Genomic DNA, 23,496 nt, shown 5'->3' on the forward strand with positions numbered 1-23,496 from the left:
CAAAAGAATCCCGCTATCATCTTTAAAACTCTCATTTGGACCTAAAGTTGTTATGTACTTTACAACTGGTGAGCTCTGTCAATTGGTACCTGCTTGCAGACTGACTCCCTAACCTTTGATGGTCTTTCACCCTCATGGCAAGAAAGGTTCTGACATCCATGTTCAGTTCATTTGCTCTGTCAAACAATAGTAATTCCATCTGAGGGAGTTCATGTGTTCATAGCAAAGAGGTTTTCTCTAAATGTTCAGCCTCTTTATGTATGATGAGAACTTTGGGCAAGGTCACTCTGTGTAGGTAGGAACTCTAATGCCAGGCCTTCACTGCTGTGATCTGTTCACTCTGTGACTCTAAGGTCAGGGTTCTTAAATAAGATCAAAGGGGTGTCATGCCAAAGTGACCAGGGGACTCCAGAGCTGGCATCTTCTGGCTACTTTGGTCAGGTTCCTCAGTATGCATAGGAAAGTGGGAAGGGGGCCTCCTCTGCCTCTCAGGACATTTCTAACTTGGGTCTATATGGTAGAAGAGGGGGAAAAGCAGGAAAGCCAAAATACTAGAAACTCTTGGGAACACTCTGTGGTTGGGGTTCAATGGCAATGCTCAAATAATTGTCAGGGCAGAGTCTTTGTAAGGTCCTTCTGTCTTTCCCAATGCCAGACTTTGGCTTCAGATTTCTTCTCAGCCTCTTTCACATCTCTCCTCTCTCTGAAGTGTTCCTTTTCCCTGGAATGTACCAGCCACTGTTCTGCCCGTCTTCATCTTCACACCATCAACACTAAAGGCAGGGCAGGGGGAATGGAGTTATTTTCTTTTCTCTACCTGAAGCTCTAGAATGCCTGGCTGGTCTAGAGATACTCAGAGCCTGTTTGAAGGGGAGGAGCTGAGGGCACTATCCAGAAAACCTCTCTAGAAGCCAGCAGGAAAGTGGATAGATCCAAAGAAAGATGTACTGCCGAGGGTGATGGCTGCGCAAAACACAAGAGCAGGCTGGCTGAAATCTGCCAGTAATTTACTTGGCCTCCCAAGTAAGAAGAGCACAAATCTGCTGAGATCCAACCAACCTGGTTAGCTAGCACGATGATAGCAAATCACCAGCCTTCTCTACTACTCAGAAAACCTGTGCCAGACAAATGAGGGCCATCACAGAGCTCTGGGACAGGGAGAAAGCAAAGTGCAAACTGGGCTAAAGAGGAAGTTGAGGACCTCTTTGGATTTGGGAGGGAGAGGAAGAGGCAGCCTCCAACTTCAAAGCTCTGCAGGACTTAGGCTAGTTGAATACCCTTTGATTTGCCACCCTTGTTTCTCTCCCTTCCAGGCACTGGAAATTAGATCCTTATCTTAGGCTCTATTGGAGCCAGCCTGGGCAATGGGGAGGCCGCACCAGCTCCTCTCCTTCCAGGCCTATGGGAAGTCAGTGAGTGATGATGGCAGCAGCATTCTGTCTTGAACTGCTAGGGTTGGTGGAACCTTTAAACTTCCTCTGACTTTTCCTTGCCTCCCCCCCAAAAGCCAAAAAGTCTGGAGAGGCTTTAGGACCCTGGAAAGGAGGGTACTTGCAGCCTTTCTGCCTGATCTTATTTCCTCCAACACTCCATTTATTTTTCTCAGTGGACCAAGCTATTTTCTGTAGCTTGCCGAGGCTCAGGAGTGCAGAGGTTATGCCACCGACTTTCCCGGTGGACGAATTTCGTTCGAAACGTGGCTCTTTGCATCAGTATTGAAAATGGACCGAATGCAAGATCTGGTTTCAAGTGCTAGGATAAGAGGAAAACACAGTTGCAGATATGCCTCTGTGGCTTAAAAACATGAGCCAAGCACCTGGGGCCTCTCCAGCTCCAGCGACACCCCCCCAATACACACACACACACACACACACACACACACACACACACACACACACACACACACACACTTCTTCTAAGGCCCAGCATCCACTCCAAGTGGAGCTCAGGCCTGGAAGCTTGAGAAGCACTAGTAAGTGTCCTGACTCGCTGCAGTGATTTCAATTCATTCCTCAGAGCAGGGGTCCCTGCGACGCAAACTCACTCCCGTCCCTCTTGCAAAGGAACACCAATCCATGTCTGCCGCCAGCCCTATGCGGGGCATTAATGAAGTGTGCAGCCTATTAAAGTGGTTTATTCGGGGCTAATTGAGCGTGAGCGAGTTAACTGCTTGCATTAATGAGGACAGAGCTAACCCCACGAGCTTGTGCCTAAAGGAGCCCAGCGACATCCCCTTCCCCCCAAATTATCATCCTTGACAACGAATCCCCATTTGAATGGTGACAGGCTTCCGATTCCAGGTCCAGAGGACTGACAAGCATCAGATACTTCGGCTGCATTTTCCCAACAAACGCGATCGATCGAAAGATTAGGATTCCGTCGCCTTTCTGCTCTACTGGGATGCCCGCTGTGTCCCCAGGAGCTGGCTTCCCAATCTTAATGAAACCACAATTACTTTATAGAGAGCCTGTGATAGACCGTCTATCCCACCATTCTTCGTTGGTTCCCCATCCCTGCCAGCCAGCCCGCTCCTTCCCTGGGAGGCCGTGAAACCAGGAGAACAGCTTTGCACGTGGCTCTCTTTCAGAGAGCCAACTTACAAGTCCGATCCCGGATGAAATTCATCGGATGATTGCGACAAAGAAACCCCTTGCAGCTAAACTCTGCTCTGTGCCCACCCGGCTTGTCCTGGGCTCCTGAGAGAAGGGCTGCGATTGGGGAGTTTTATTCTGATCGGGAATGGTGCTGATGGAAGGTAGGGTTCGTTCGGCAAGCAGCTGCCCTCACCTTCTCTCTCTTTTCTTGTTCCATTCTCCCCCCCCCCTTCCCCGCCCCTTAAGCCTATACTGGGCAACTACCAAAAGAGCAAAAGTATTCCCACCCTAGAGATATATGTAGCCTCATAATGGTTCTGCTTCTGGGATGTTCCGGTCACCAGTTAGAAAACAATGTTCGTTTGTACCCCTGCGCGCCCAGCATGGCTCCCTACCCCAGAGACAATCGCAGGCCTGAGGACACTATTGAAACCCTTCGATAGAGATCGTCCCAAACAGGGAGTCCAACTCCGAGGCAGACATCAGACTCGACTTGCAGCAACCCCGTGGGTTGTAGGGATTGTGGGCTTTGAGTTTAGACGACAACTCCGCAAAAGAAGTTAGGGCAATGCACCTGTCCCGGGTGCTGCGGGCTTAGATTATGACCATTCACGCACTCTCTCTTCTTCCTCAGCTAAGGCAGGTCAGTCTGAAATAAAAGGGCACCCTGCAAAAGTTTGTGCTATCTGAAGTTCCTCTAGTTTCTTAAAGGAAGCCAGCAGATTACCTTATAAGATCTATGGGCACCTTACTGCAATTCTGCCTAGCCAAGCGCGGCTGTTTTCAATGGCCCAGGCCTGTCTGTCCCCTCCTTCCTCCGGAGGTCAGAGGCCAACAAGGACCCAGAGTTAGAAGTCCTTGAACCAGCATCCCCATCAACCCTACGCAGCAACCGCTCTCACTTTCTCAAATATCCTGCAGCCTTCGTTTGGCAAGAGGAACTGCCTTTGGGGGGTGGGGGGACACTGAAAAGAGAAGGCACCAGGCACAAGGAACCAGGAGTCTTGCCGGAATTCAACTCCCTGAGCCCAGGCACCCCAGGGCTGCAGTTACCTTGTTCCGCCGCGGTCCCGGGGCAGAGCGCGTCTGTGAGGCTCGCTGCGCTGGACTCGAGGAACCAGAGACTCTGGAGTCCACTGGCACCCTTGGCGAGCAGGAGTCCTGATGCTTCTCTAGCCGCGGGAACTCCAAGCTCCCGACACGCGGGAGCGCTCCGCAGCCCGGGAGTCCTGCCCGCCGGGGTCTTGTGAGCTTCGCTCCTAGTTCCCTTTCTGGGTCTGAACCCAAGCCCGGTGAGAACTTGCTAGGGAGAAGCCAGGCTACGTCTCACTCATCCTTTAGCACCGAGCCGCCTACTTATTTTAATCCACCACCCCCTACCCGCCCCCCGCCCCTCGCCTCGCGATTCCTCCCCTCCCTCCCCTGCCCCCCCCAACTCTGCCTGCGCCTGCGCACTGGGAAACAAAGTTTTGCTGACCCGGGCAGCCTACTTTCGCAGCTGTACTAGCTAGCCTGCCCTCTGCTTCTCCAACCGGTGTCCCCTCCCGAAAGTCCCGCTCCACACTTTCTGTATATATTTATTTTTTAAGACACATAAAGGCAGGCAGTAGAGGAAGCAGGTCCTACCGGACAAGAGAGGGCTAGAACCGAGCATTTCGGAGTCTTGATGTGGCTTTTGGGGACTCACTTTGAGGCTATGAAAGCAGAGAGGAGCCCGGATCAGCTTATCCGGACACCAGTACCTTAGGCATACCACGGGGCAAAGTGCCTGCACTTAGAATCTCTTCCCAGAGGCGACAGACCCCTGGTGTGTAGCAGTGTCCTGACACCAAATAGTGCACGGGACCTGGGCGGTGACTCTGGCAAAGCTGGGTAGTTCCTGGTGTGGGAGAGCTGAGATTACTGACTGCAGTGAGCCATAACATCGAAGCGCCTATGGCTGACCACAGAGCCTGGAGTGTGGAGTCCTACAGAAAAGTCCGCGGCAGAGCTTATAGGAAGGAGGAGAACTAGTTCCCTGAAACTCAAAACTCCCTGGGATCCCACTCTAATGCTCCAGGCACACACTCATTTTAGAGTGGCGTCTAGAGAGCAGCTGGCCACTGGGACCCGGGTCTGGGGAGCTGGTTTGGGTTGAGTTTGTAGAGGGAGTCAAGGCTCTGGCCTAGGACAAATGCACCCTTGCTGTCTGTGCCTTGTGTACCCCTCAGCCCCTCTTTACCATTGATCCCTAGGACTGACCTTCCGCTGACCCCAGCCAGCCCCTGTCCCTCCCTCCCACCTTTGTGGAATGCCTGGCCAGGAGGCTTCTTCAAGGCAGTGGGTGAGGATTTCTGACTTGACTTCCTGGCTTTGCCGCAGAGTTACTGCTACAGCATCTCTCTCACTCTCCAGCTTTGGTGTGCAAAGCTGATCGGATGTGATATATTCTTGAGGTAGCAGTTTGATTCCTAACCTGGGGCAGGATCAGGGAAGATGACCCCAATCCTTCGCGCCCCCCCCCACTCCCCACTGCCTCATCCTCCCTCTTTAAAATGGGACATTTTAGAAGAGTGGGGCCTGCCCAGAGGAAGGAGGTCACTTGGTCCTTTCAGCTTGTCCATGGACCCATCCTCATATACAGCCTACCTCTTGTGCCCAGGAAGTGAATTGAATAATTGAAACAGACTTGATATTTGCAGGGCTTAGGACAGAAGTTGCCTTCCAGTCTCTGGCCAACTTCTGGCTACAGGAGGGAGAGCAAGAGTGGCCAGGCTCTTTACTCTTTACTCAGGAGCTCCACTCCTGCCTGTCCACTGGTAAGAGTGAGTGTCCAGGTAAGAGAGCCACATAAGTGTGCCTATGTGCCTGGGATCTCAGCAGCTGGTAGTGCTAGCAAGATGACCAGAATGCTGCCCCTTGGAGAAGAAGGGGGCTGATATTCCAGGACTTTACAGACCTCCTTCCACTTTGGCTAAAGGACTTTGTGGGTACCAGCCTCAGGTCCTGCGCCCCCCCCCCCAAATAGGCAAAGTCTGGAGAATTTCCAAACCAAGGATCAAAGTCTCCCAAAACAGTTAAACAAAATAAAGTGTCTGTTGACTGGTATGCACTTGAGAAGGGGCAAGTGGGCATCAAAAGGAAAGAGCCTCCTGAGCCATATCCACTCCACCCCATCTCCTGCTGGGGATTCCTCATAACTCAGTTCTCTATTTCATCTTTCAACTTTCTTTCTCAATAAATGAATGAATGATGAAGGAAAGAAAGGAAGGAAGGAAGGAAGGAAGGAAGGAAGGAAGAAGAAAGAAAGAACGAACTTGGTCAATGTGCCTTAGGAATTTCAGAGACCTCTAGATAGCCAGAAAGCAAGATCTCTGCCCCCAGAGAGTCCTGTTAACCTGTGTGTGTGTGTGTGTGTGTGTGTGTGTGTGTGTGTGTGTGTGCTGTGAGGAAGTGCAGGGGACATTGTTTGATGCAGCTTTTACCTGGAAACACTGATCTGGCCTCTGAGTAAACCCTAGGATTGAGAGGACAGGAGGAAGGGTAGGGAAGCAAGGGTGAGCGCCCAGGCTTTGACGCTCAGATCTTCTCTGGGAGCTGGTTCACAAAGCAGGACTGGATCACATTGTGACTATGCACCTGGGCACTGGGGTTACCTCAATGAGCTAGGTTCCCTGGTGACTAAGGGAATGCTTCCTAGGTCTGCCACAGCGTCAGAGCACTAGGAAACGAATTTTAAGGTAGCTTAGAAGTGGGCAAGTGCTCCATCCCACTGTGTGTCCCTTAATCAGTAACACCCACAAAGCATGGCTCCCAAATGTACTGGGGGCCACCCAGGGTCCTGTTTAATTCTGGGTGGGACATCGGGAAGCTGTGGAACTCTCCGTGTTCTGTGCAAGAGCGAGTGATGACTCCTGGGATCTTCCCCTGGCTGTTTTAAGAGAAAGTGGCCCGACTAAGCAAGGTGTGAACAAGCGGGTGGAGGGCAAGGCCCAGAAAACATAAGAAGACAGGAGTACTTTTTGAAGAAGTTAGATTCGTTTAAAATTGCCCAGAACATCACATTTCAAACTTATTACTTGCCATAGACTGCCTGAACCCAGATTTCCGGCTGTTCCCCTCAGCCCAAAAGGCCAGTGAAGGTGAGGAAGCACACATCCTACCCAGCCTCATTCCAGCGGTCCGCGCAAACTCTGAGCTTCAGAGCTTCCACTGACAAGAGACCTTAGCGCAGGAGCCTGCGGTCTGCAGCCTGTGACTAGACTTGGTGGTTAACCTCCTGACTCTCTCGCTTGGCCACTGCCTGCTGCTTGGCTCGTGCGCAAACTCCTGAGAAGTCCCAAATTCCGCGGGAGTTGATCACCTTGGGAAAGGGTCCCCATTAGTGAAATAAGAGCTCTAACACTGGGCCCATAAGTGCACTATTCTGTTCTTCCTGGTCCTGATAGAGTCCAGCCTAGCCAAACCGCGTACCCCAGCCCAGGGGGAGACTCTTCCTGAACTTTGACTACACCGAGAGCAATGGTGTAGTTGTTTCCGCGAGTCCTGTCTGCCTCCCTCCTCCCCCGCCCCCCCCCGCCCGCCCCGAAGTGTAGCTGGGACTTGTCCTCCTATCCTAACCCCGGCCCCTTTCTGCCCATCAGAAAAGAAAAAGGTACAGCTTGTCTTTGAATTAAAATTGGTTTGAGTGGTCTCTGCTTGTTTTCTAAAACCATGAACTTTACCGCTCCGCACTGTCCAGATACACGTATCTGCTCATTGGAATTAACATTTGCAAAGTGATGCTTCAACAGCAAACTTTCCTGTAACTGTGGGTGTCTTGAGCAGGGTGAGATGTCGGGAAGGGGGAGGGGAGAAGAAGGGGGAGTCCTTCTCATTACCTTCCCCCACATGCCCGAATCGGAACCTTCCAAATAGCGAGGAAATTTAGCTTTCCCCCTGTATTCATTTGGATGATGAATTGTAAAGGCTCAATAGTTCCTTTGGAGCGATTATACTCAATCAGGTCAAAATCCAGCTACGAAGAGGAGGGGTTAAATTCCGGAGGTAGATAATGCAGTTTATGTATGAGTCTGGCACCTTAATGCCTCGGGAAACGCACAAGCCTTCTAGGGTGAGAATAAAAGTCTGTAGATGATGCCACAGTGATGCTTACTGTTGTGGCCGCCACAGACAAGTTACAATACCCAAACTGAAAGGGAAAGTGAACACTATTTCCCCAGGCATTTCCCACATCCTAAGTTCCTTGTGAACATTTAAGTATCTTCTAATTGTTAATAGACATAACAAGACACCCACGCACCCACGTAGGTATCTACCTTTATCTTTGTTTCTGTTTGAAGGAAACTTAGGAAACATGAATAGGCACACGGGATTGCATGAACTCTGGTCATTCTCTTCGGTAAAATGAAATGTTAATGACTTGTTCAAAATATGTGCGAAAGGCAGGGTAGAAGTTTTAAAAAATGAGTAATTAGAATCATTTTTGACAAGCAACCGCCTGTGCTCAGGCGGTACTGAGATTTTCTTTCCTCCAAGGTTGGAAGTGAGCGCATCAGAAAAGACCCAGTATCTAATATAGCAATAGAGGTGGAGAAAAGTTGTTGCTGTGGAGTTATGTGCAGTTGGGATGGAACCCTGGATTTGACTCACCTACCATACCCGCGGCTCTTCGTGCTGGACCTGCAAGGGGCGCTGAAGGAAGGAGCGCTCCAGGTAATTAAACATTTCCAGACACAGGAGGGTTGTTATCTGAACAACGATTTCCGGCTGGGGGCTCTGTACAATTCTGGCTGCGAAGTTTTTAATCAAGTTCCCCGACGCAATCATGAAGAAAACGCTCCCCCTGCTGGCAAGGAAGCCACATCTCGCAGTGCCCTTTTCCTAGAATAGCCAGGAACCTAGATGTCTTTTTTATTTTACCTAAGAGTGGTTTTCAGCGTTTTTTTCTTTCTTTCTTTTTTTTTTTCTTTCTTTCTTAGGTTACAAAATTTGCCATTACGCCTTTAAAATCACTCGCAATATTACTCTTCTAGAAGCGAACTGAGGGAGAATTCTTCCTCCACCCCCTGTAAGGGTTTTTGTTTCTTTGCATCAAACCAGACATTCCTGATTTTAATTTTTTTAATAATCTGAAATCCTTAGCATTTTTCTGCCTCCAGTGCCTTCTCGTCTTTGGAACCATGATGAACAAATATCTAGGGGAAGGTTTTGTTTTTGATTTGGTTTTGGTTCTCAGAGCTGGGCTGGGGTGTGCCTTCTGCCCAGGTGCCCTGAGAAGAGGTTGCTGCTTCCTTACTCTCTCATAGTGGCTCAGCACAGCATCTCTAGAGAAACAGCAGAGAAATTGAGAGGGGATCTGTTTCTGTGAACTGTTTTCCCTGAATTCTTGAGTCTCCTAGTGCCTTCTTCTGACCTGTACCATTTGCACTTCCCTTTCAATTGTTGAGTTTTCTGAGAATGATTTGCCTAGGAACACTCTTTTCCTTGTTGTCAATGCTAGGCTCTCTGGATAGACAGCTGGAGACAGAAAGCCTAAGGATCTTCATGAAAACCAGTCTCTGGACAGTCCCCAAGCTACAGAAGAAAGGCAGGGTCTAAGAGATCATGGTAGTAGCAGCTGTTTCTGACTCCATCCATGGTCTTCACAAAGGACTTTGGAAGTTCAGAGCTGACATTAGACAGAACTTGGAGATGCAGATTGAATTTTCTTCAACCACATTGTGTAGACAAAGTCCCTGGATGAAGGCTCATTTGTTTCTTCTGGTTTTCTGCTACAAATAGTCTGCTAGGACCCTATTCCTTGGAGCAAATTACTGAGGAAAACAGACGCGCGCGCGCGCGCGCACACACACACACACACACACACACACACACACACACACACACGTATGGACAAGCCTCCAGCAAGGGAAAGGCCAATGCTCTGACTTGCTCCAGACTGTTAGATGATGACGGCATCCTTCCTGGTATTTATCATTTCCTTTGCCCTACTAAGAAGTAGAATGTAGCTATGTCTTCTGCATCTTGAATTTTCACTAAAGGATGCCAAAGGAGTGGACCCAAGCTAGATGGATCAGGAAACCATCCTTGCTAATGTTCTGTTTTCTATGGGGTGTTCCTCTACCAAATTAGTCTTGTACTCAAGTACCAGCTTTGGGTAGATGTGAGCATGGGGTTGGAACTGAGAACACTGAATAAGACAGCTAATCCAAGTGAGAGAACAAACTGAGAGGGGAGCACTCTGCTAGGAAAAAAAAAGACTTTCTGATTTCTGTGGAATCAGGACAGAACGAGACACTTATGACATGTGTCACATCACAGCTCAGCAGTCTATCTGCACAGAACAACAACAAAAAAAAACCCCCACAATCCATTACATTAACTATCCACAAAAATCAAGCATCCTTCTTCCATGGTCTAAAGTGGTACCAAAATACCAGTTCCAAACATAGCCCTATTCCCCCAGGTGACTCCAGGAAAATCCCTTTGCTAATAATGAGTCCAGCTTCCTAAAGAGGATCTTTCCACTAGAGAGCAAAGCATTGCTGAAACCTACAAAATGGAAAAAGATAATGTATTATCACATGACATTTTTAATCCAAGAGGATGAACTGTGCTCTTTTCGTGTATTTAAGAATTAATTTGCACATGATAGATCAACAATAAGGGAACGGAAAAAACCTGAAAACTAATTATTGTTATCAGTGCATTATAGATAAAAGAGCTACTGGATTCTTAACTTCATTTACTAGGTATTTGTCTATAAAACATATTTTAGGAGATTTATATAAAGGGAAATAGCCATGTGTTGGGGAGATGTTTATCGGAACTTTCTGATAGTCAGAGGCAGTTGTAAAAGACCATCAGGCTCATATGGATGACAACAGAGCTCACAGTGCATTGGTTGCAAAGTGACTCAGAGTTTGAGGTGTCAGCAGCATAAGATGTCTAAGAAAGGGTATGATACCTGCATCTTAGGTAACCTAGTACCAAAGGCATGAGCTAGGGATAAGGAGGGGCAGGCTAACACCCATAAGGTGAGCCCAAGAGCAGTTTAGTGAGGTCGTTCTTACTAGGGTGGAAACTGGGAGTTAAAGTGACAAAATCTCACATTGCCAAATCACTCAGTTTATTCAAATGGACTCCCTGGGTCCCGCCTTCAGTACTTCTAATTTAGGGGTGCCACACTGGGCCCTGGAGTGTGCCTCTTTAAAAAACAAGACTATGAGTGATTCTGACAGAAGTCTTTAGACAACACACATTTGAAAGAACAATTGCCAAGAACAGCTCTGCCCACTTTCAGGCAGTGATGTTCCCGGAAAGGGCTCTCCACATCCCTGCAGACCCAGGGGTCTTCCTAAAGAAACTCCTTAGCACTGAAAAGTTAAGTCAGTGGAAAAAATATGTCTCTTCAGTAACATTTATACCCCTTGTCAACCCTCCCGTCTCTATAAAGAAAGCGGTTAAATGTGATATTCATCAAGAGCTTTTTGAGTTCCTACCCTCTAAAGCTGCCTCACTACTAGTGGAACTGTGTCTTTTGGAGGCAGAATGCACAGGCTCATTCATAATCACATCAGAGAGGAGGGTCTCTGGTGACCGGCACATAGTGTTTAACTGGGTGCATGATTCATCCTAGGTTGTAGAGGGACACCCATCTCCATTCAATGAGGGAAAGTCATTTTCTTATGAATGGGACCGCTCTCCCTTGGAAATTCAGACGGCCAGGAAACCAGCAAACCAGCAGTGAATATAGCTTCCTAAGAGACAGAAGATACAGGTTTGTAGAACAGTAGGAGGACCCAGATGGCAAGAGAAGTTTCAATCAAGACATCTCTAAAATAGCCCAAGGGGTACCCCCACTTCCTGCTTCTTTACAGCTTGGTGTTCATCACCAGAAACCATGTGAAAGTGTTTCAGGCTGCTGAATGAGGAGTTCTAGGTGTCCGCCCACGCGCGGCACGGTTCGGATGTTCTCTTAGGTATAGAGATCTCCACACAGAGGCAGGCTACATAGACAAATGGAAACACTAGACTATCGGGTTGCTCTTATGTTAAAAGTCTGTTTTGTTTTGTTGTGTTGTGTTCCATTTATTCTGACAGCACTTTTAAATTTTGTTGTTAGTCAAATGCCAGTTTCTGTTCCTATAATTCTACAAGTCATATAAATAGTTCTACACTTTAAAAATTGTCGTTAGCTCTCCTGTGCATAGATAACTATACACACACTGTTTATGGAACTGTTTATAAAGATAGCCTTGGGGTGGAGCTCTCCAGGAACTGCAGTGTGATGGAAAGTACCTGTGAGTTTAAGCCCTAACACCAGCTGAGTGCCTTTGGTCATGAAGGAGCCAAGGCCACTGGAAGAAAGGAGTTTCTCGTGTGTCTTGCCTGTACCGGGGGGTCACCCTTGACAAGGGGCTCACCTTGGCAAAGAAGTGAGGAAACAGAGCCCTTCCTCTGGCTGTGATGGTGGATGGGTCCAGACTCCTAAGCAGGGTTCTAGAAGTGGAATGAAGAAGCACCAGAGAGTAGCAGCCAGGCATAGGGCTGTCACAGACCCTCTCCTCTCTGGGGCTGAACAGGACACTGCAGACCTACACGAGGTGGGAAAATTCTTTTAGCGAATTAACAAGTCTAGCATGGTGATAGTCTCCCCTTAGATCTGAGGAGAGGCCAGAACAGAGAGAGAGTACACAGCTTGTCCTGGTGTTCTATATAACTAGGAAAATCTGCACTTAGAACTCAAACTAGATATGTTTGATGCCAAAGCAAAGTTCCTGGTGGCAGCAGCCTGGATTCTTAGTGGTCTGTTAGTAACTTCAACATGATCTGGCATCAGGGCAGGAATGCATAAGCACAGCTCCTGTCACAGACCTACTTCCCTGAAATCTGAATTTTAATAAAACCCTTGTACCCATAGGCAGGCAGATGGATATTTGTAGTTTGCGCCATCCTAATCCTCAGGTCCAGGCGTTAGTCTTGCTTTACTGTCCATTTCGAGAATAGAAGAAGGAGAAATCCAACAGAGTAATAAAACTTAGAAAACAACAACAACAATAACAATAACAACAACAAAAACACAAGGTGCTTGTAGATGCTGGAATCCTAAAGCTGTTCACACCTCTGCTTTGGCCCAACAGTAAGTCAATGCCAGTTGGCTGTAAACCTGACAGGTTGTTTCCCAAGTGGCCTCCCCGATCTCTGCCACCTGGAAAACAGGTTGCCTGAGCAAACAGTCTCTGAGAAAGACCAGCAACTTCTACATGAGAAACGGTAGGCTTCTAATTTTGTATTCCTGAGAATAAGAGCCAGAGTTTGATGAGCCTCAGTCTGATGGTCATTTGGTAGCAATAGGACCTGACCCACTGTCTCACAACCTAGGAGGAGGAGAAATATGGGCTCATAGATGGAAGCACCTATACGTCACATACATGACACTGGTGATATCTGTGCATTGTTAAAGTTATCTTACCTGTATAATCTCAGCAGAGTACCATTTTTAAATTCAAGCAGCATTGCTAATTATCCATGTTAAAGTTATGCACAAGATTGATGCCTCGGAAGTTACAATGTTTGTAAGTGTTCTGTCTCTTCACTTTCTTTCAAATTCTCGCCCAAATTCAGTGTTTACTATATCATTGCCAGTTGATGCTCTACCAACAAAAAGGAAGTCAATTACAGTGAGTACATTCCATCTTATCCACCTCATTATTTTTACAGTCAAATTTAGAAGATGCCTAGGTTAAGGCAAAGAACTAAGAATCAAGCTACGGAAAGCATCTGAGGGTATTATGGTCTGGGTAGAGTGCAGAAGACATTTTCTTTCCTTCCCTGAGTGTTTCTTCTTTGAGAGCCCAGCTGCTTCGCTCTGACTGTCTTCCTTATTTGAAGTTTGAAGGAAGTGGGGATGGCAACCATCAACACATCAGGGGATTGTGCATTTTAAGAGGAGTATCTGGAAAGAATCATGTTTAACCAGAGAAATGGTAGAATTTCTGCTATTAAAACACCCTGTATATAAAATGTTGGGAGAGCCTTACACTTATCATCTTTGACATTCCCATTTCAAAGAGGGGAACTCTGATGCAAGAAATAGGAATCACCCTGCTAGCAACGAGGCTGCAACTGGAAACCAGCTTTCCCAGCAATGAATGAGTGGTCTTTGAATTCACTACACAGCCCTCAGTTTTATGATTTAAAATTTGAAGGGGAACACTTCTCTAATGGCCTCTGTTTACTCTGCTTGTACAGGACAAGGCCACATTCTGCAATGATGCTTCTGGTGAGGGGCCCCTCACCTCCCTGTAAGCACACAGGGATGCACAGATGTGCCTATGCCTAGGCCTGGGGGGGGGGGATGATTGCTGTTCATTGTAGCAGCTTTATGAAAACATTAAATGTCATTACTTATTTCTTCATGTCCAAAATGTATACTTCAACATTTTTCTTCTGTAGACAAGTGTCACTTTTACTGCAATCTTCAAGCCAGATGTTCCTGGTGTAAGTGGTAACAGCTGCCATGCTGGCAAAAGTGTGGCTCCAGCCAAGTCACTTACCAAAAGGGCCCCAGAGCTGTCTGTTCAAGAATACTGACATGGCAGAAGAAACCCATACCTGGCCCTCCCAAGTTTCTTGGGAAACCTTGTGAAGTCTGGAACAGGGGGTTTTGAGGGAAGGCATACTGCCAAACTCAGAGCTGGGTTTGCTCCTTCCTTGGTGATGAGCTGGGGATGCAGGCCAGGGAGAGCCAACTCCTTCCCTTCAGGCTTCGTTCAAAGCATTTGTAGTGCCATCGACCATTACCCACATCCTATTTGTCTGGAGACCAAGTCACTGCCCTTGCGTTCTGTCACACTCACCACAGCCTCCTATGATCTCAAGTTGACATTGTATTGTTTTTGAATTTTGCTCAACTTGCAGCCGCCTGGTAGCATTTATCTTCTCAGCTCCCTTGGGCCTTGAAGAATTCCTCCATAAGGTCCTATCTCAGTGTCAGCATTTCCAGAAAATACAAGCACAATTTGCTCCCATCTTCAGCTAAACCCAGAGACTTGAATCAGCCAAAAAGTAACTCTGGCCTTTGCACTATTTGGCTGCCTGGCCTGTTATCCAAAACTGTCATCCTGTTGAGAAAGGTTGACTTTATAAGACAACAAAAGTCATGGAAGAGCAAACAGACACAAACAGCCTTCACATAACACCACAGAGCTGTGAGGGGCTGTAGCATGATGCTTCCTCCAAGAGGTGGCGAGCTCATTCAGACTTAGTCCTGGTTCCTTCCCATGGGAGTGAAGCCATTTCCAGCAGGAGTAATTCATTAGGTGTTGAATCTGGCTGCATGGAAACAAAGCATGAACATCCTCCTAGACCTAAGTGCTCAGTTCAGGAGGTCACTGGTCAGCAGAGGTCATCGGCCCTGGACGTCCATGATTAGCCCAGCCACAATCGCTCTGTCTAGAGCTTCTGTATGCAGTGAGCAACTTTCTCCCTATAAACCAACAAGTAGTAGAAAACAGTGGCCCTTGAGACAGCATAGGATAGTTTCTCATCCTGATGCTGTCCTTTTCTGCTGCTTGGTCTTTGACAAGGTGCTTAACCCCTTGAAATTGCCATTTTCCATCCTTAAAATGGGAAGTGCATATGTTCTATAGTTCTGTTGTGACTGAAGATCCGGCATCTGTAGCTTCTGGTGTAAAGAGATGAACTCTGTCTTCTGATGCCAGTTTTTCACCTCTTCAACCAAGCAGTCTCTGGGAGGGTCCCTCCTCAAACTCAGGACTATTTTCAAGCCTAATGCTATAAAAATAGGATATATGTGTGTGTGTGTGTGTGTGTGTGTGTGTGTGTGTGTGTGTGTGTTTGTCTGTATGTGTGTGTGCATGTATATATATGTACATATGTATGTATGTATGTATGTATGTATGTATGTATGTATGTATGTATGTACCAAGGCTGCTCAGTTCTGCCCTCTGATGACTGGAGTCCTGGAAACTGTTAGACTTGCAGTAGGGGGCATGAAGAGGAGAATAGAGGGCAGTTGCTCCTGTTCCTGGCCACGTTGCTATAGCAACAGGTCTTCACTAAGCATCACCCGCAAGCTCCATTCTGTACCTTCTTCCTTTGTCCCATTATGTCACAGGAATGAGTAGGCAATGCCTTGTCCCAGACAGCTGAGTCCTTAAACATAGACTTCTTATTCTGAGCTCTGAAGGCATCCTCTCTACACAAGGCTCAGTCTATGTCAGTGTCTACCTTCTGAGCTTCTAGGTTCTGATAATGCTCACTGCAGCCTCTGTTTGTCCACTCTGACATTGGCACCTCTACCCTCCGTCTCCCAGTGCCATAACTCTATCATCTAATCAAGCCATTTTATATATTAGCTTCTCTCTGCTGAGATGCCCAGTGTGGCTTGTTTTCTTGGCAAGACCCTGACTGTCACGGGGACTGTATGTCCCAGTTTGCTGTGATTGTCCTTATTCACCCTTGTTTTCCTGGAATCTTGTCTAATTTAGCATTTGTCCCAGACAAAACTGTCTTGTTTTTTATGTTAAATTGTAAGGTCACTTTAGGCATATTACTCCCAATCAATAGGCTATGGAAGAAAGACTTTAAAGGCTTGTACATAGTAGGCTTCTTTTTACATATTTTAAATAATCTTTTTTAAAAAATAATTTATTCAGATTACATCCCGATTGTTATCCCCTCACTTGTAAAAAATTATCTCTAAAGTTAGCATACAGTGTAGTGAGTGTCAGTGTAGCATTTTCATGTAGTTTATTTTATATATGTATAATAATATAAATGTAAATATAAAAAATTACGATTATTAATAAAAACACTCTAGGAAAATAAGAAATTGTATTGTTTTCTTTTTAAAACTTTAGTTTCCACTGAATATATCCACTATAAATGGGCACTGGGTTTCATAAAGACTTTCCCATACACCCCAAACACATCCCTCCACCCCACTTATACTCCCGTAACATCCCCATTCTCCCCCTACTCCTTTTGCCCTCTTTGTTCCTCCAGATAGTATCATTTCTACTTGCAAGTCATACATATATAATTATATATATGACATATATGTGTATAAATATATAATTATATATGTATATGAAATCTAGGAACCACATATGAGAGAACACGCACAACATTTGTCTGAGACTGGCTTAATTCACTTAATGTAACTATTTCCAGTTGCATCCACTTTTCTGAAATGACATGACTTCAGTCTTCTTTATGGCTGAGGAATTTTCCATTGTGTATAAAAGCCATGGTTTCTTTCTCCATTCTCTGCTGTTGGACACCTAGGTTGGTCCTACACTTAGCTGTGGTGAGTGGTACTACAATGAACATTGCTGCGCAAGTGACTAGACTTCTTGTTAGAGGCTTCTATGGTTTCTCTCTGACTCAGAGTCACACTTGTTTCCTCTCCTTTTGTAAAGGGGAGTTTCTTTGACTGTGGCTTGCTGCTAGCATTAAGTGAGCATTGCCTACCTACTGCATCTCCCTTGTAATTTTGCAGTCAGGCAGTGCGTGACTGCTGCATTCATGTTCCTGTCCCAGATGGACCTTTGAGGGAAATACATCTCCAATCTAGAATACTCTGTGCACGAAGACTTTAGTTTTTATTTTGAACATTTTATCGTGTTTTAAAATAAAAATTTAAACAATTTTATAATGTAGTCTTAGTCCCTATGCAATCTGAGAGTGACTAGAGCTGCTTCCCTCACCGAGCCATTGATCGAGGAGGTCTCTTTCCCACAGACAATACTCTCTGTCTTTTCTAAAGACATCACTTGTCCCCATCACAAGCTGGCTTCAACCGCTCTCGACTCCAAACCATGCTGTGTATTTCTCCACCTCTTTTTTGACACTTGTTATGTATTGATTGGGCTTAGTGTCCTCACAAGAAGATTTTCTATTACAGTTGCTGTGAAGGCATCCTGAACCCATTCACTTGACCATTTGATCAGGTCCTTTGTTGAGCTGCTTTTCTTCACTGCTTGAATATCCCTCGGAACACAGCACTGTTCTCTTTCACTCAAGTAGGCAAGCCCAAGCTCCATCAAATTCATGTCCATGCACTCTTCCTATCTCCCCTACCTCCCAAGACTATTCGAAGAAGGACGTTTTCTATTTCTTTACTTCCTTCACGTTGTTTTCTCATCTTGGAATTCACTTCTCCCTGTTTATCCTAGACATTCTTCTACATCATCCTTTTTAAGCCTCCTCTGAGACACCATGCTAAGCCAAGTGTCCTTTTTCTGTACCACCATTGTCCTCTGCCACAAACCCCATCATTGCACTTGCCAAATTATGTTGAAACCATCCCTTATGTGCCCGTCCTTTCTAGTGAGCTTGCCCATAAGCATCAAAGATAAATGATGTAGCTCATGTGCTTTGGTACTCACTGTGTGTAGCCCAATGCCTGTCACAGAGGAGGCCCTTGATAAATGTTTGTTGACCTAAACTTAATATGTTTTGCCGAATGACTGAGTGACATTCCATGAGCTGCCATTTTTTCCCTCCCCTGGACACATATTTATCTCCTTCTTCCCCTGTCAAAAATCCCAAAGATTGCTTCACTGTGCTGTATAATCTTTCTGTCAGGTCTCTGACACACAAAACATGTGTAATCATTCCATTATGAGGCCTGGCACTAAGTTTTAGCCGAGTGTTCAGATTTATTAGACATTCTACTAGGAAAACAGGGAGGTGGGGGGGGCAGGGTGGGTTAAAAGTAGTTCCCAGAGTGGTGGAAATGCTGTAAGACATCAAGGTAATTCTTGGCTCCCCTGGGAGCCTCAGCTGTCCTTATAGACTGTGTTCCCTTAACTTCCCCTGTGGATATGGGTAGGCCACTGCTGTGCTATGACATGGAGCAAGCAATCTGCAATCCCCACATTTATGAGTACACCACAGAAATAAACAGAATGTGTTGCACTGTGGACTTGCCATTTGTGAGCAAAAGTAAGTGAACAGAGTTTAAAAATCTGTTCACTTGAAAGTACCAGTTTTGCTTGGGGTAGTTTGCTAATTTAACATGCTTACAAGTTCCTGTATAGGGAAAAGCAAGGTATTGGATACAGATAACGTGTACTTGCTGTGCATTCCAGAATCCTTCGAGGATTTGATTCTCTCTCTTGTCTCAGGAATGGGTCCTGTCTAAAATCCTGCCTAAACCATAAGGCTCAACTAATCCTACCTTCTCTAGAAAGCTTCCTCAGACATTTGAGTTCCTAAGCCTTTGTCTTGGCATTCTGAAAAATGAACGATGCCTGTATCAGGTGCTTTCCTCATTGCTGTAACAAAATCCCAGCAAAAGCGCAAGAGCAACTTTAGGGAGGATAGGCTTATTGTAACTCGGCTTAAGGGTACCATCCATCATCGTGGGGAAGGAGTCTGGGCAAGTGACTCTATTGGTGATAGCAAAAGCATCAGGCAGATGATGCCATCAGGAAGCAGAGAGGTTGGTGTCGGCACTCAGCTTGCCTTCTTTTCCCTTTTGCTCTATTTGAGAATTGAGACCACAGGTTAGTGCCGATCACATTTAGGGTGATTCAGTTAAACCTCTCTGGGAATACCCTCACAGACAACCCCACCGCATCTCCTAGGCGATTCCAACTCCAGTCATCTTGACAACAAAGACTAGATTCTATAGTAGCCTATTGTAGCACTCCACTGTCTTGTCTTAAAGGGGCAGGTTAGTGCGGAAATCCTCAGCTGGGACTTGAAAAGTTCATCTAGTTTACTTGGGTCCCCATAGGACATTGGCTAAATCACTTCTGCTCAGTTAATTTTTCTCCTTTCTCCTCTGTTCCTTCTTTCGTTTCTTCTCCTCTTAATCCTGTCCCTCCCACTGTTATGATGTAGTACAAAATAACTGTTGCCATACTGCATGTCAACCTTTATGGGAAAGACCGGATGGCATATATTTGGAAATCTTGTGAGTACTAAAAAGCCTCTAATAGCAAAGGGTTAGGGTTAGAAAGAAAGCCTCATGGAAGTTATTTCATTGCTTTTGCCTGTTTTCAAGATGCGGTGGAAGCAGAAGGCACAGAGTAACTGCTAAAACACAAAGAGATTTGAGAAGAATGAGCTTCCAACATAGAAGTCAAATTTGAATTAAATGAGTAGTTATTGCAAAGTATTTGTTAAGGGGAGAGGCTGAATACAAAGGAATGTCAGTGGGATGGCGAAACTCTAGGTACATTCAGAAGACTTGCTCATTCTTATTCAATATACAGTTAACAAAAAGTACAAATGTTGGATATCTGTGTCACACTTAAATTCACACTGACGCCCAAATACCAAACGTTAGGCATTTGAAAGGGGAGATCTACTCTCAGTTCACTTTGTGTTGCTCTAATAGAGTATGTGATGTTGGGTAGTGTATAAAGACAAAGAGCGTGTTCAGTCCGTGATTCTGGTGGATAGGAAGTCCAGACATTTGGTGCTGAAACTGGTGGGAGTCTCCTGCAAGGATCATACATGCTGGAGAAAGGCAAAACAATGAATGCATGCTTTTAAATCAACCAGCTTTTGTGGGAGCTGAATCACTATTGTGCGACCAGCATTAGTCCTTCCACAAGGTAGTCAACATGAATTTTGGTAGTGATCAATTACAGCAGGAGATAACTGGGTTTAGATGAGGGTGTGGTCTCAGGGAGAGATTTATATCCTTATAAAACATAGAAGACAAAAAGAGTTTGCTGCCATCATTCTCTCTCTCAACACATGCACATAACACAAAGACATAAACACAAGCACATATACATATACATATGTACACACATACACAGACAAGGATATACACAAGCATGTGCACATGCATGCACGCGCATGCGCGCGCACACACACACACACACACACACACACACACACACACACACACACACACAGGCCATATAACACACAGTGACATAATGGTCATCCAGTAGCCAGAAAGAAAGCCCTCAATGGAAGCCACCCATACTCACACTCTGATCTTAAATTTTGAGCCCCTCAAAACAGTTAGAAATCAGTGTTGTCTAAGCCACTTTGCCTGGGACAGGATGTCATTGCTGCCTGAGCTGCCTGAGGCAAGATGAAAGGTTAGGAGATGCCCCTATAGAGGTCATGCAGTCCTTGTCCCTCCTGGCATTTCTAGCCCACCAGGGAAGTGAGACCAGGAGACAGGCACAGCCAGGCAGAGCAGCATGAAGTACAAAAGGGCAGCCAGGGCCCTACTGGAGGGCCAAGGGGAGCGCCTGATTTGTTCTTGCACATTCAGGAAGAGTCTTCTTGGACAAGTGACATCAAACCAAGAAATGCAGACAACAAACAAATAAGGAACAAATACGAAACCAGAGAGCAGTTATCTGGGGACAGAGAGGTTTACAACCAGGCTGCCAAAGCTTATGTTGTAATCCCCTCACTGGCTAAAGACCTTGACAGGGCTCCAGCGGAGTGCAACAATGTCCTCCACACGTGTGCATTTGTAGGATGAGGTCCATCCCAGAGCAGCTAAGTCCATTGCCTCTTTCCACTCTGACTTTTTTTAGACCATAATGTCCTTCAGGAGAGAGTGAAGCTTTCTAGAAAAACCCTACATCTACTTTGCACAACAGCTACGCAGCACAGTATATAAATACCAGAGGAAATATTTGGATAAGAATATGTTTTCAGCCCTCACCACTAGAAGTATATCGATAGTGGAAGAGATGGCATATATGGAGCTAGAAACTATTCTGTGGAAAATGCTTTCAAAGCTTTTAGTTTCAATATGGAATACTGTCCATGAAGGCTTTAGAGATCTCAAAAAGAATTTCAGCACTACCAATAGCAAGTATAAGGATGAAATAAAATTGCTAAAACTATCAATTAATTATGAAAAAATCTATTTTAATCAGTCATGTTAGGAAAAAGACAAAATTACTTTTCTTGTCTTTGTTTAAAAATTTTTCTTATATCAAAGAATGTACAGCTGGGAGTGTAGGGGGAAATCTATTATGGAGATTTATCAGGCAATTAATCATTTAAATAGTATTTTCCTCTGTTTTGTCTTTATATATTTGTCACCTTTGAAAATTATGTACCTTTGTGTAGTTTTTTCTCAATATGAATGAACATTTGCATTCATAGCTAATTTTGTTTGTACTTTTGAGTAATATTTATTTTGTAATGAGAGCTTTATAAATCAGGCTTCTATGCCTGGTTTCTGTCCTGGAATTCATCTCTCCTGTAATTGACTATTTCTCCATAAATGGTTGTACTCTTTGATTAGTGTGTCAATCCAGTACTGGGGTTGCACCCCTCTTGGAGACTGTATGGCTAGAAGCTGAGTCACCGGCATCCTATGAGGTATGATGCTTGAGGTCTTGAGGAGCCCAGAGTGATCCCTGGTAGGCATCTGTCTTCTGTGAGAGTCTGATGGTGACTATCTGTATAAGCAGCCTGGTTGGGCAGCAGCTCATGTCAGTGAGAGAATTGAGGCTGTCCACTTCTATATCACTACTGTCTTCATCCATTTGTGCTCATAACAAAACAGCATGGAGCAATATTTTATAAACCAGAGAGATATATTTCTCACAGTTTGGGGAAGTCCAGTGTGAAGAAGATGCCAGCAAAATTGGTGTTTAGGGGAAGTCTGCTTTCTCTGCAAGGTGATAGAGGGGTTTCATCATTTGGAAGGACACACAATATGTCCTCAAAAGAGTGGAAATAACAAGAAGCAAAATTATGCTTTTCTAGTTCCTTCCAGGCATTTTATAAGAGGAGTTCGCATGACATAATTAGCCTCTAAAAGCTCTACGTCTTAATACCATTGCATTAAATTTCAACCTGAAATTTGGAGGGGACACAAATATTTAAACCACAGTATTGTGCTTCATGAGGTTTTGGGTGACATGCTTCAAGTGAAGTTCAGAATGTGAGGAGAGGCCCAGGGGTAGTGTGTGGACAGTATGTGACCCGAGAGGGACAGAAGAAGTGAGGGGAATGCCTGTCAAACTAGACAGAGGAACCTTATGAGCAGCTCAAAACCACCTCCAGATGGCTGGGAAGTGGGGTCTCACAGCACTTAGTGGAACCTGAGATCTTGCCTGATGCCAAGCATGGGCTTACAGTGTGGGGAAACAGTGACACCCTCTAACCCTTAAAGGCTGAACCAGAGCAGTGTCACTTAAAAAAAGCTTGTGGGAGCTATTACACAGAGCTGGAAAGGTTCAGTCCATATCAGCACAGGGTGCCTGCTTACAAACACAGAGGCCATTGTGACCAACACATTTCTTTTTTTTTTTTTTTAATTTTTGGACGAATGCTAAAAAATATACTTTGGGAATTGATTAACGAAAGACAAAGATCCTAAAATTAGACTGTGGTTTCGAGAGAAAGAGAACACATCTTCTCACAATAAAGGAGTGACTCACACCAATTAAGGAGGCCAGCAACCCCCAAGACCTGCAGTCATCCAAGCTGGAGTTCCAGGAAACTAAGGCTGCCATTTAGGTCCAAGTTCAAAAGCTCCAAAAGATGAAAACTTAAGATAGTGTCTCTACCCCAGGCCCAGGCTAAGCACTCTTAGCTTCACTGGCTTCTACGATAGCCTTTTCCTTTACTTATTGTTTGCATTGTTTCTTGATTGCATCTTATATTCAGAAACAGTTCTCAAAGACAAGAAATCCACCTCTCATATGCACCATCTACCATAAGCTGAGCTTATTAAATGCTGAGAAATTTACAATAAAGCCCTGAAATTTGTATTGTATTGTATACAGAGAAACAGCTCTTTTCTAACTCTCTGTTCTATAGAGGATATCTAAAATGTTTTACTACCCTAAACAATTTCTGCAATCAAGAAAAATTGAGATAAATACACAAATTCATGACAGATGGTAATCATCACCATTAATTGATGTTTGACAGTGTCTTCCTC

The 23,496-nt window shown here is 45.4% G+C and overlaps 1 protein-coding gene across 3 annotated transcripts in view; it reads right to left on the reverse strand.

Annotated features, from left to right (window-relative positions):
• The window catches only part of OSR1 (odd-skipped related transcription factor 1), a 72,728-nt gene that overhangs the window by 2,956 nt on the left and 46,276 nt on the right, over positions 1 to 23,496 (reverse strand). The window contains exon 1 of one of the 3 annotated variants that reach the window (XM_084791516.1): positions 8,226 to 8,349. The exons of 1 other annotated variant lie outside the window; for it this stretch is intronic. The gene's annotated coding sequence lies outside the window, so the exon portion shown is untranslated. Of the gene's footprint in view, positions 1 to 3,647; positions 3,945 to 8,225; positions 8,350 to 23,496 lie in introns of those variants that run through there. One more of the 3 variants, XM_084791515.1, reaches the window with a different exon arrangement.

This window comes from Acomys minous (genome assembly GCF_964271855.1).
Source record: "Acomys minous genome assembly, chromosome: 8".
NCBI lineage: Eukaryota > Metazoa > Chordata > Mammalia > Rodentia > Muridae > Acomys > Acomys minous.